The sequence below is a fragment of the Macrobrachium rosenbergii genome, chromosome 27 (genome assembly GCF_040412425.1).
Source record: "Macrobrachium rosenbergii isolate ZJJX-2024 chromosome 27, ASM4041242v1, whole genome shotgun sequence".
Lineage (NCBI taxonomy): Eukaryota > Metazoa > Arthropoda > Malacostraca > Decapoda > Palaemonidae > Macrobrachium > Macrobrachium rosenbergii.
Genome location: NC_089767.1, coordinates 30,392,594 through 30,404,377, shown reverse-complemented (window position 1 = coordinate 30,404,377; position 11,784 = coordinate 30,392,594). Strand labels below are relative to the sequence as shown.

The 11,784-nt window shown below is 35.4% G+C and overlaps 1 long non-coding RNA gene across 1 annotated transcript; it reads right to left on the bottom strand.

Moving 5' to 3' along the window:
* Positions 1-105: 105 nt before the first annotated feature.
* Positions 106-3,838, bottom strand: LOC136853532 (uncharacterized). The gene is made up of 3 exons (XR_010857490.1): positions 3,708-3,838; positions 1,256-1,334; positions 106-165 (listed from the first exon to the last, which is right to left on the bottom strand). It is a non-coding gene; the product is annotated as an uncharacterized lncRNA (long non-coding RNA).
* Positions 3,839-11,784: the final 7,946 nt, after the last annotated feature.

Here is an 11,784-nt window from a genome sequence, read left to right as displayed (position 1 = left end):
ATGAATATTAAGTCTTTACATAGTGTAGTATGGAATGTAGGTGGAAATCATACTACTGTATCAGTTTTCGTCTTTCTTTCTTCTATTGTAATCTTGAATACAGGATTGGAAATCTTTAACTTCACTCTGACATTTGCGCCAATCTTTGTGATCTGCCATACAAAACTGAAAGAAAATACAACTGGTGACAGGGCTTGCACAGACTATGGTTTTTTCCCCTACAAAATAATTATGACTTATATCTGAAAAAATATGGATACAGGAAATCCATATAATTCAATTTCTGTGACTAATAAAAACAGGACGACTATAACTGAGTATACTGTAAATATAAATACTGATCAACACATTAAAATCTGATAAAAAATAAAAACTGTAACACAACCTTCCATAACATTCAAACCATTATAACATATTCCTTGAAACTCAACAAAGGTTGGGGTGACTGTAGAATCAAAAGCTATAAAAATACTGTACACTACACTATACTGTACTGCTTATGTAACAGCTTTCTGAAAGTACGGGTTTACTTTGACTGAGAAACTCCTGAGCAGATTGTGGTTTCTTGAATGGAAAGATCTACATTTATACTAATTCCACCAACGTACTGGTGAGCCAGTTCACTGCAGATTAGGTGTCCATTTGTGCATTACCAGAGATTGCAGTCAATCATAGTAGCCTGACATTTCCTATTCTGACCTACAGATACTATGGCTTTAATCTGTCTTAAGATAATTCTCTCTTACATACGCCTGTGAGTGGGGACGCCAACTCTACTAAATATAGTCCAGCCTAAGAGAGCTAATTGAATTAGCTCAGTGGTCCGCCTAAAGCACTCTAATAATAATAATAACAATAATGCATTGTTGCAGGAATGAGGGTACCTAGCCTAGGACATTAAATTGTCCAAAGGCACACATCTAAGAATTCCAACAAACCCAAAACACAACTTAGAGTAGCTACAGGTCTCAGTGTGAGCAATTTCAAGATACAATTTACTTACTGCAATCACTTACGCACACATAAGTAGCTGCTATCTTGACCTACTTCACAAGGGTGCAAATTCCCCAGTCAAGCAAAACCCATGTTAGCTTATACTAAGACCTAAACCAAAAAGGTAAGTGCTTGAAATGGGGGGGGGGTCCTAAACTAGCTGAACCCTATTAACCTACTGCCACTGGCAAATTATGAGTATTAAGAACTTACAAAAAAAAAAAGCTTATTCTAGTAAGGCAATCTATTGAAAATTACTCACTTGAACTGAATAATGCTTTTCCAGGCAGCCAGTCTTGCTTATCATTTTCTCCACTGGATCTTCATCATCATCATCGTCTCTGGGAACACGACTTCGGTTATGAGGATCATTCATGATTTCATACCATACACAAATCTAGGCAATGTTACAGGGGCAAATCTGATATCTCAGCCTAAGCTACCTCTGAAATGATAAAGATTACATTAATTAACACCATTCAGTCTCACAGCAATAAACTTGTACACTAGCTGTCTTGTGGATTTTCGCAGCAGCACTTCACAAGCAACCTATTCTAACACTTTTCATGGGTCCTGGTTGTTTCAGCCGTAACATCCAACTTGGCAAACAGTCGAAATGGGTGTACATAATACTTTGATCCCTGAGAGGCCAGCACTAAACACGGCGTCCCAAGGTGCTTCCACCATGCCTTACAGCCTAAACTTCATATGGTCTAAAGTTGTAACGGCCTGACAGGTTCACAGCCAAAAATAATAAGGCCTATTCGTCCTGAACTCCTTTTCATCTGCACAATACTCAAACCTAGTTTTCCTCCATAACCTAGCCCTGATATCTAGCATAGGAGAAAACTTAAATTTTTAACAATCAAAACTTAATAATATTTTGAATGAAAGGACAATTACTAAGTATTAATTAGGATGGGCAATTAATTACAGTACCGTATATGGAACTACAGTAAATTATAAGGTACACTGGCTGGTTAAGACTTTGAAAGAGAAAATGGAAAAACATAAAAAAAATTACTAGACTTAAGCCTGTTAAGACTTTGAAAGAGAAATGAAAAACATAAAAAAAATTACTAGACCCTTAAGCCTAAGCATTTTCACCTTCAAAAAAATTATACTAAATGCAGTAAGATGATTTACTATTAATTAACCTCCAGTCAATGGCCTAAAGCTGAGCAAGAGACTAGGCAAGTAAGAACCATTGCTATAGTACTATGATATTTTGGGGCAAATGCAGAATGAAGGATCAGGGCTACCGTAGGCCTCATGGGCACTTCAGAAGGAATGTGACCTTACCAGACCTACCTCTACGATACCTAACCTCGGACGCTATGTACCTAGCCTGGCTAAGGGGGTTATGTTAAGTTTCTTACAGGGATCATCTTAAGTTGTGAGGAATTTCTTTATTTCACCTAGCCTGTACAGGATAATTCACGGTGCCCTAGGTCTGATTAGGGTGAGGAGAACCAGGAGGAAAAACCCTTCTCAGGTAAGACCATGAGCCCTAGGTTAGGTTAGGTTGCAGAGGGTACAATTAGCCTATAATGCATCCCATAACTAGCCATAACTCTCATGTTCTTTACAATGTTTTATGATTTATGCTGATTGTTGACTTTTATGATTTCACATCTAGTGATTTGTGCATTTTGAGACCGATCTTTTTGGTTCAATTCACTCGTTTCTGGTTTCCCCCCACCCTAAAACCCCGGTTCCCAATGGGGTCAAGGCCCATAGCCTACTTGCAATGTATAGGACTCAGAATAAAATGTTATGCACCAAAAACTTTTATTCTATGCCTTAATTCAGTTAACTATGGGGTTGCTCTGCATCGGGTATTACCTTGAAAATTGACTTTTCCTGTAGTAGTTTGGTTGCTTATCAATAATTTACCGTTATTTTTTGGCAGTCTGTTGTGATCAACACATAATTAACATCAGAACTGATATGTTTTTGTATGCTGGCCATCCTGGAATGCTATCGTGCATGCGCTGTGCTATAGGGGAGGTTTTGGTAAGAAGTGGAGTTTCTGGTGAAATTTACTTTAGTTGCACAGCCTGATTCCCACCAGTCGCTGACCGGGACAGGTTTCTCATACATAAATAGACATAACCTTTCCTATAATGCCAGGTACTGAGCTGGCCTAACCAGAGCTTACATAACCAACTTTATGGCAACATGCCTGATCTGAATGGGTGGGGGGATGGTGGAGGGTTTTAATCCCCTGGACCCCCCAAAAAGGGTGTAACCTGTCCCGGTTAGCAACTGATGGGAATCAGGTTGCGCAAGTAAAGTTTTACCGAGTTTTCTTCGCTGGGGGTCCAGAGGGGTAACACGGCCTGCTAGGTTAGGTTAGGGTACGTTAGGTTAGTAGCGTTCCTTTCATAATAGGTTTCCTTAGCCAAACCCTTCTTGAACATATGGCTCCCTAATGAATTACGCATGCACGGAACCATTCCATAACAATAACATGACAGTCCGTGCGGAGTTACCCTGTAGTTTTACCCCTTAATTCATTTGATGACAGAAGAAAGGAAACAGGCTATAGGTCTGGTCCGTCGTTCTATGATCTACCCCATAGGCTATTACAATCACTGCAATTTGGGTATTTAGGTTATCACTAGACAGTCATACAACATTACCAGGCTTATCTTTGGCTATATTAGCCGGTAAAACTTATTTGCCTAACATAAGCACCATTAATATCTTACCTAAATTACGGAACTGTAACGGTTAACTCGGGCAATCTACTTTCAGCAACCGGCATGCAAGTTTCAGGGAATTGATATAAGACACTTATGTAGTAATGTAGTAGTAGTTATAATCGTCATTTGCCTTTAAAACGGCTCCCTTGCTCATTCTAATTTGCCTTTGGTCGCGGTTGTTTATTTTCTCTTCTGTACCTTTTTTTGATAATTTCTTTCTTGTGATAGTAGTTGTCCTACTAAACGGTTCTCTTACGCATATGGTTCCCGCCTTCATTTCTTGCTCATTAATTTTCACTTTTCATTCCTTGTAAATGATGAGCATTTTGATGCAAAAGCTAGTCTACCATCAGTATAGAACTGAGCACGGACTTGACTACTTTTTATTGTTGCATACGTTTTCTCAACTTTTCACCGTTTCTTTCTCCCCATACTTACAAGTCTATGTAAGCCAGTTCCATTTATATACAAAAAGTTTGGTTTCTCTTTCTTGTCAAGTGAACATACATGTATGTAAAATAGTTTTCCTTTCACTACTTTTTTCCCATAAAAGATGCTTCTCATTTCCGCCGCAGATTAAACAATCGTTTTAACTCATAGTACTTCTCTGTTACCCAGTTTTTACGTATTAGTATCATTTTGCCTTGTTCTATTTTCTCGAAATTTCATCCATATGTTGCTGGACTTGCTTCACTTCCTTTGTTTGAAAAAATTGTGTATCTTATAATCTTATCTCCACCTTTCTCCAGAAATTTATCCAAAATGTCTGACACAGCCTATTGCATTTTCCATGCTTTTCATTAACAGCAAGGAATCAACACTGCAGCAAATCATACACCAGGGGAAAATATAGATAGATGTAACATGGGCATTCACATGTAAGTTCTATTGTCTGCTGGTTATGATCCTCGAGGGCATATGCCTAATTTATGTTTATATATGCATAAACATGTACAGACAGGAAAGGGAAATTCTGGTGCTTGATGATGAGTTTTGTTTAAATCTAATGACTCAAAAGCTGTTAGCTCTCACTGGGAACGGTGGCCGTGGTTGCAATAAAAAATGACTGAAAAGCTCTTCACTAAGTATCACTGGCTTGAATCTATGTTGTCACAGAGAGAGAGAGAGAGAGAGAGAGAGAGAGAGAGAGAGAGAGAGAGAGAGAGAGAGAGAGAGAGAGAGAGAGAGAGAGAGAGAGAGAGAGGGTGTTTTGCAACTTTTGACCTGCAAGGATTTGTTTGGGGGAGGTCTTGAATATTTCAGGGCCGATTCTGCATCTTTCTCTGTGAACTGCAAATCATCTTTTTTTTTTTTTACTGCTATGCCACTAGAATTTCCCTTTCCTCGGATTATACATTAAGTATTTTTCTGTACATACTTATACCATCTAAACATACACAGTGCATATCCCCTTTAACATCACAAATAAGAAAACAGAACATACATGTGAATGACCACATTACACTATGAAAACAGACCCAAATCTTCCTCTAATGTAGGATTTGCTGCAGTGTTGTCTAATGGAGCTAATTATATTTCTTTACTCAAAAAAGCAGTCATCTTGTAGGCTTAACCTTTATACATGCTCAACAATGTCCTCTATCTCTTCTTCATGACAACATAGATTCAGGCAGGCAAGTGACACCTATAGAAGAGCTTTTCAACCAAAGAGACATTTCTATAAACAACCACCCGTCAACACTCTCAGTTAGTTTAAAATAGATCGGATAGGAAATAAAGACAGACTTGCACTTGATCCCATACATTTTCAGTTGCAACTAAAACCCAATGGAACAATCTGGCCCTGCAACAGGAACAGCATAGGAGAATACATGGGTTAAATGACAAAACCCACACACACACACACACACACACACACACACACACACACACACACACACACACACACACACACACACACACACACACACACACACACACACACACACACACACTCTGTCTCTCTAGCCCTGGATACCTACATTCATATTCTCTGACCCACTTGAATAACCTTCCATCATCATTCACTATCCATATCAAAATCCAAGTCAAAATCAAAGTTCATCAACATCCATACATATAATTCCAATGACACAAGGCAGAAGTTTCACAGCTGCAGATGTCTCTACCTGATAGCGGCAAAGACGAGGTGAACTTTATTCAGGTGAATGATGAAGTCATTGAAACAAATTTAAAATCTACGCCTTTTAATGGCAAAACTCTACAGAATATTAAAAAATTTCAAGTAATTTTCAGCTGCAAGCAAAAAATAATTGTAAATTAGAAATAACTTACTTGTACTACATGGCAAACATCTGACTATGACTGCAACACTAATTTTCTGTGTGACCTTACGACTAACACATTGTTAGTTGATGAAGAAACCTGCTCAATAACAGTTAAAAAGGATCCATCCTACAAAACTGAGGAATTTTACATGAAGGTCTATGGAAGGGAGTTGGTCTCACACACTAAGGATTTAATCCCCTAAATTAACAGTACAAGCTAAATGGACCCTCAGGATAAAAGATCATTTGAATTATTTTCATAATTGTGACTTTGTAATGCCTTGTATGGCATGAATAAATTAAAGTACAATGTTTAGTGCAATAAATCAACATACAATACAAAGTATTAAATTAACCAGTATACTAATGCACAAATTTAATAACAAGTATTTCTAAGTACAATGCAACAATAAACACACAAATCAACCAAAGCTTTTACTTGACTAAACAATGGCCAAAGAACAAAATCAACTTCTCTCATGAAGCATTATGCCAAACATTCAAGGTATGAAAATATGAATAATTTAACCAAATCTGAATAGCTATAATAAGGATTCCACCAAGATTGTCTCTACAAATTTTTCCTAAATACTGTATAAAAAGAATTCCATAAAATTCTAAAAATATCAAGACCTTATAGCTATGGATAACAAACAACATGTAACATCTTAAGTACAACAGGACAGTACAATACATGCTTCAAAGAGTGGAGTCCTCGTGTAGGCCTATCCTTGACACATAAAACATGGATGAACACAATAGAGATGTGAAGCAAATGTCTTCTAGAGGAGATAAATCCTATTAAGCCTCACTTTATAGCAAATCTACGCTACTGCTTGACTGTGAAGTGCTTGAGCAAACTTCATACGAGGTTGCAAGGCCCAAAATGACTTAAACATATGTTACATTATTGTCAATTGAAGGGAATTCTACTTCCTCCAAACCACCAATTCAAACAACGAACACTTTAAACAAAGTCATTCCAACAATTCTCGTATACTGAATCCATGATGCAAGATATATAAATTCTCTTTTTTACAAACAAATATTCTATGAGTAATTCACAATTAATTCATCATTCAGAGAAGCTATTGCATGATAAGATCCCACCAATCACAAATTAATTGAATTTGTTTGGGATTTCATATAATTGCAAAATTAATCATTCAATTCCTTGAAACAATCATGAGTATCATTTTACAAAATAACAGAATTAACAGTAAAAAAAAAAAGATTAAAAATGTAAAAAGTTCACAGAAAGATGTAGTAGGCAGTGCCTGTAACATTTTGTCTTTCTATTGCAAGCAAACAGGTATGTTAACTTAATAAATTGGAGAGACTTTAAAAAAGCTATATCCATTAAAAATCTTAAAACTTCTTGATACTGTACTGTACTGTGCAAGAAACATCAGGGTATTTCAAGGTATTAAGGGCAAAAGTTCAATCCTACAAGTTAAAACTACTCTAAGGAGAAAAAGCTCCAAGACTGCAGTGCAATACAAAAATTAAAATGTATACTTCTTTTGCAATGGTTCTGACGTGGCATGATGATATATTTATTACCCTGATTGAGAACAAAGGAAAGAACTATATACATAAAACTAAATTTCTAAAACTTCACCTTGTTCCTGAGGCAAAGTTACCCCAGTACATTTACAATTCATTTTTTTATCGGAAGCCAATAAAACTCTAACAACTACAATAAAGAAGTTGATAAATTAATAACCTAAAACAATGGTCTATCATGACAAATGAGTTAGTATTTAAAATAACCTAATGAAACAAACGAGTTCAGTTTAGAAAAATTACACAACATGGAATTACTTTCCAAGGGAATTTTACACTGCTAATTACGAATTTTCTTTGCCTAAAATAATGAATTTTCAGACCTTTTTCTATAACTATATGACTTCAAACTCACACAGTACTGCACAGAGTAAGGAAACACAGCTAACGTCTTTTACATGTACTGTAATTCCAATGGCCAATCAAAATTTGTGAGAGTACAGTGGAAGATCATGTAACAAATGAAGACTTGTGGAGAGAAAGAGGGAGAGGAAAAAAAAAAAAAAAGACCGGGATGTTTGCATGTAATGAAAAGGGAGGAACAAGGAACAGTTGGTCAGAAAAGCTTTAAATATAGTAGCCAAAGGTAGACCTCTAAGAAGAACAGAGAAATTACTGAAAAAAAAAGGGGATGCACAACAACCAAAACCTGAGGAGGACAGCTGAATGGAGATATCTCACTTCAAACCCAACCCCACAAAAAACAGGATCGACGTAAAAATATTTATGATGATGACGAGTCCATCACTTGCATTTTGCATGAGCAGGTTTCAGAGAATCATAAACCCATGCAATTAGAGGAAAGAAGCCATCGCTGACGTTTTATTCCTGATTTCCTGAATTTCCAGTAAATTTTCTCAAACATAACAAACACCAAAAATTTTTCAACCTTTACATAAACTGGAAGGGTTTATAATTGCTGAAAACTTATTATTATAATATACATCTTAGACATACAGGAAGAAACAGGCACATCCAGAACAGTTCAGTGCAACCTTTCAGAATGGGATTTGTGTGTCCTGAAAGTCTAGGGTTATTCAGTGTTATATAACAAAATTATAGAAAAAAAATTTTTTTCCCCACCAAGAGTTAGTTATAAATGATTTGTTTAACCAGACCTCTGAACTCTTTTAGGGTTCTTCTCGGGCTGGGAAAAGAATGGGGGAACTCGACAAGGTTAATTCCAATGCCTATAATATATAATAATAATAATAATCATCGGAGGTCTAGTCTTTTATCCCAAGCAAGTTGTTTTTACAGAATTACACACAATATTAAAAAGAAAAAAGTTAATACGAGGGGAATGCCCACAACGATACAAGGTATTTGCAATTATAATAGTAAAATAATAACAACTGGATAATAAGCATATGAACAAGATGGGCACCATTCAAAATAAATAAGGATTTTCTCATAAGTTCTTTTTGTAAATTTTCCATATTTTCCCTAAATAGCTCATGACAATATAAACTGGATACAGTCTTTAATATGAATAAGTAAACACATCATAATCCATATGGGTTTGTTTGCAAAAACAAAAATATTATCTTAAGGCATTAAATAAAAATTAAAGACAGTTAAACGAAACAGCAAACTGATAAGACACTGAGGAAAATGGAACTACCAGTTCTCCAATAAGTTAAGATGATGCATCATTTAATTAATGAGGTTACTGATTAGTATGGAGTTTATATGATGTATTAGCAAGGTAGCAGAAGTCAATTCACCAACAGGTAAATCATTTCCTAACTTTGAAAGAGTAACAGGACACACAAGCACCAATCACTGGGCAACAATCCTCCTAAACTTTAAAAACAATTTTGAAAATCTTCAATTGAGAGAAAGTCTATACTGTACTGCAATCAACAATTTCAAGAAAACTCTATGCACTCCTACAGACATTAAAAAAAAATAAGAACACAGCATTTAGAATTTCACCAACACTTGACAACCCTTGTATAATACAATTCCCTATATCATCATACCACTTATTGCTTAATTACATCTGTGTTTAATGACAATGCATAAAATCTTCTATGTTATAACTCTCACTATTCTTTCTAATAGATAATAATTTTGTGCAGTTCACGATTATCTTGTAACAAAGCTACATAATGTACACAATTTGTGGAATGGATTCCGTCAAAATTAATGCCTACTAAAATGACAAATGGCTATGAGATAACATGTCAATACTTAATGCAGCTTCCTACTACTGTTCAGTTTATTTTGAGTACAGATCTCTAATAGTAATTTTATAATGTATTAACCCTGTATGCTCTATCAACTTGAGGTTGTTGTAGGTTCAGATGGCACTTTTTTAACTGAAGCAAAAGTTTAACAGCAAGGGTTGAGACACTTGGTTCCCAGCACTGCCCATATATGTTACTTTCTAACCTTAGCTCCTACAAAGTCGTGCAACTTTCAATGGGACTGTCTACCAGCTGAAAGTATTAGAGAACTACAGTAATGTCAATTAAGATCATAGAGGCAGAATGCAACAAGACATTCTTTGTATCTGGAAAGGAAAAACTGGCACTGCCTACGTGGCTATGAAGAGAATTCATTACACCATGGTTATTTGCAACAAAACTAAAAAGTTTCTTCACAGGCAACCAGAAATACTGCCACCATAAACTTAAATGATAAAATCCACAAATATTTTTCTGCATGACATTAATCAAAAAGACATAATATTTCAATATACTGTACTGTGATTCTACCAATATGATAATGGCAAATTAAATGGCACGCAAAAGCTAGAAATAAAAGTCCTATCCACAATGTCACTAGTGTAACAATAAGCAATGCCTATGCATTTAACACTAATTGATATAAATAAATACATTTTACTCATACAAGGAAAATACAAAGAAACTACAGTATTAAATACTAACAATAAGCTCATCCTTATGACCTTTACCAAGCAGAAATCAAGCTTACTCATTCACATTAAATTAATTAAATTGCCCTTTGTAAACGTAAACTCCACTTTACTTAAGATACGTTATCAAAACAACTGACAAACATTTATAAAAAAAAACAAAAATGTTTCTTATTATAGGAATTTAGGTAAAAAACACTAGGTGTTAGAATTACCCACAATCACTGCTACTGAAGTTATAAGTGTGGGGGATATATAAATGGATATAAATTCTGTTCACAAACTACTGACAATAAAAGTTTACAAAGATTCTACTATTACCACAGGCTCAATGTGCTGAAAAAAACTGGCAAAGGTTCAATTGCAGGTCAGTATCGTGGTAACATCTAGTTTTTTTTTAACACCACAGAAGAAATACCTACAAGTTATCAGGTTCCAGAAGCCATCACTTGCCAGTAAACAGCATTTAATGGGTTTACAGCCTGATAAGTCATATTAATATTCTTTACCACAAAATCATCTGAAACAGCCTTTGCAATTCCCTTGTTTCTTTGAAGTTTGACACATCTAATTTCTATTATTATTAGAACTCCCAACTGGAGAGGAGGGAATGAGAGAGAAACTTCAAGGCACAAAATGTAATCAGGTGATGACAACAAATCAATCCATTCCATACAGTTTTAGTTTCGTCAAACAATAAGCCATTCACCTTTCTAGATTTAGTGCACAACAAAAAGTATTCAAACCATCCAGCTTCAGGAGGGGATCCAAGTTTGTACCAACAAAGCAAATTTAGTATAGTAAATGTAAGCCCCTGATCATTTGATTAAATTTCCAAGTATATAACACATTTCCAACTCTACTACACTACTGTTTTGTTATTTACCTTACTATCATACCCTGTTATCTTTGAAAAAATAAAAAAAATCCAGTTCCCTATATTCCAAAATAACATAATGACGACTTCAAGATAAATATGCTCCACATAAGGCTGAATATCATGCTTTTAAAAACAGCAACAGTCACAGGGAAAATAATCGATCATTACAGAAATTTACACACATAAAAGAAAGAATTATGGCACTTTCACCTAAATAAAGCTAAAAAATCACATATGTGCACAGATCAGTAAATACAAATAGGTAAGACCTTATTTAACCATATACACCACTAATCTGCAATCCCAAGGTGGGAAAAGTGAAAAAGACAAAGTTTACATTGAAAAAGATATGCAGATGCATTAAGTAAAACTCACCTACCACACATGACTACCAACTCATGCTAACAAGCACTTCATTGCATATGACTACCAAGATTCTTGAAGAATTTCCAATAATATCAATAA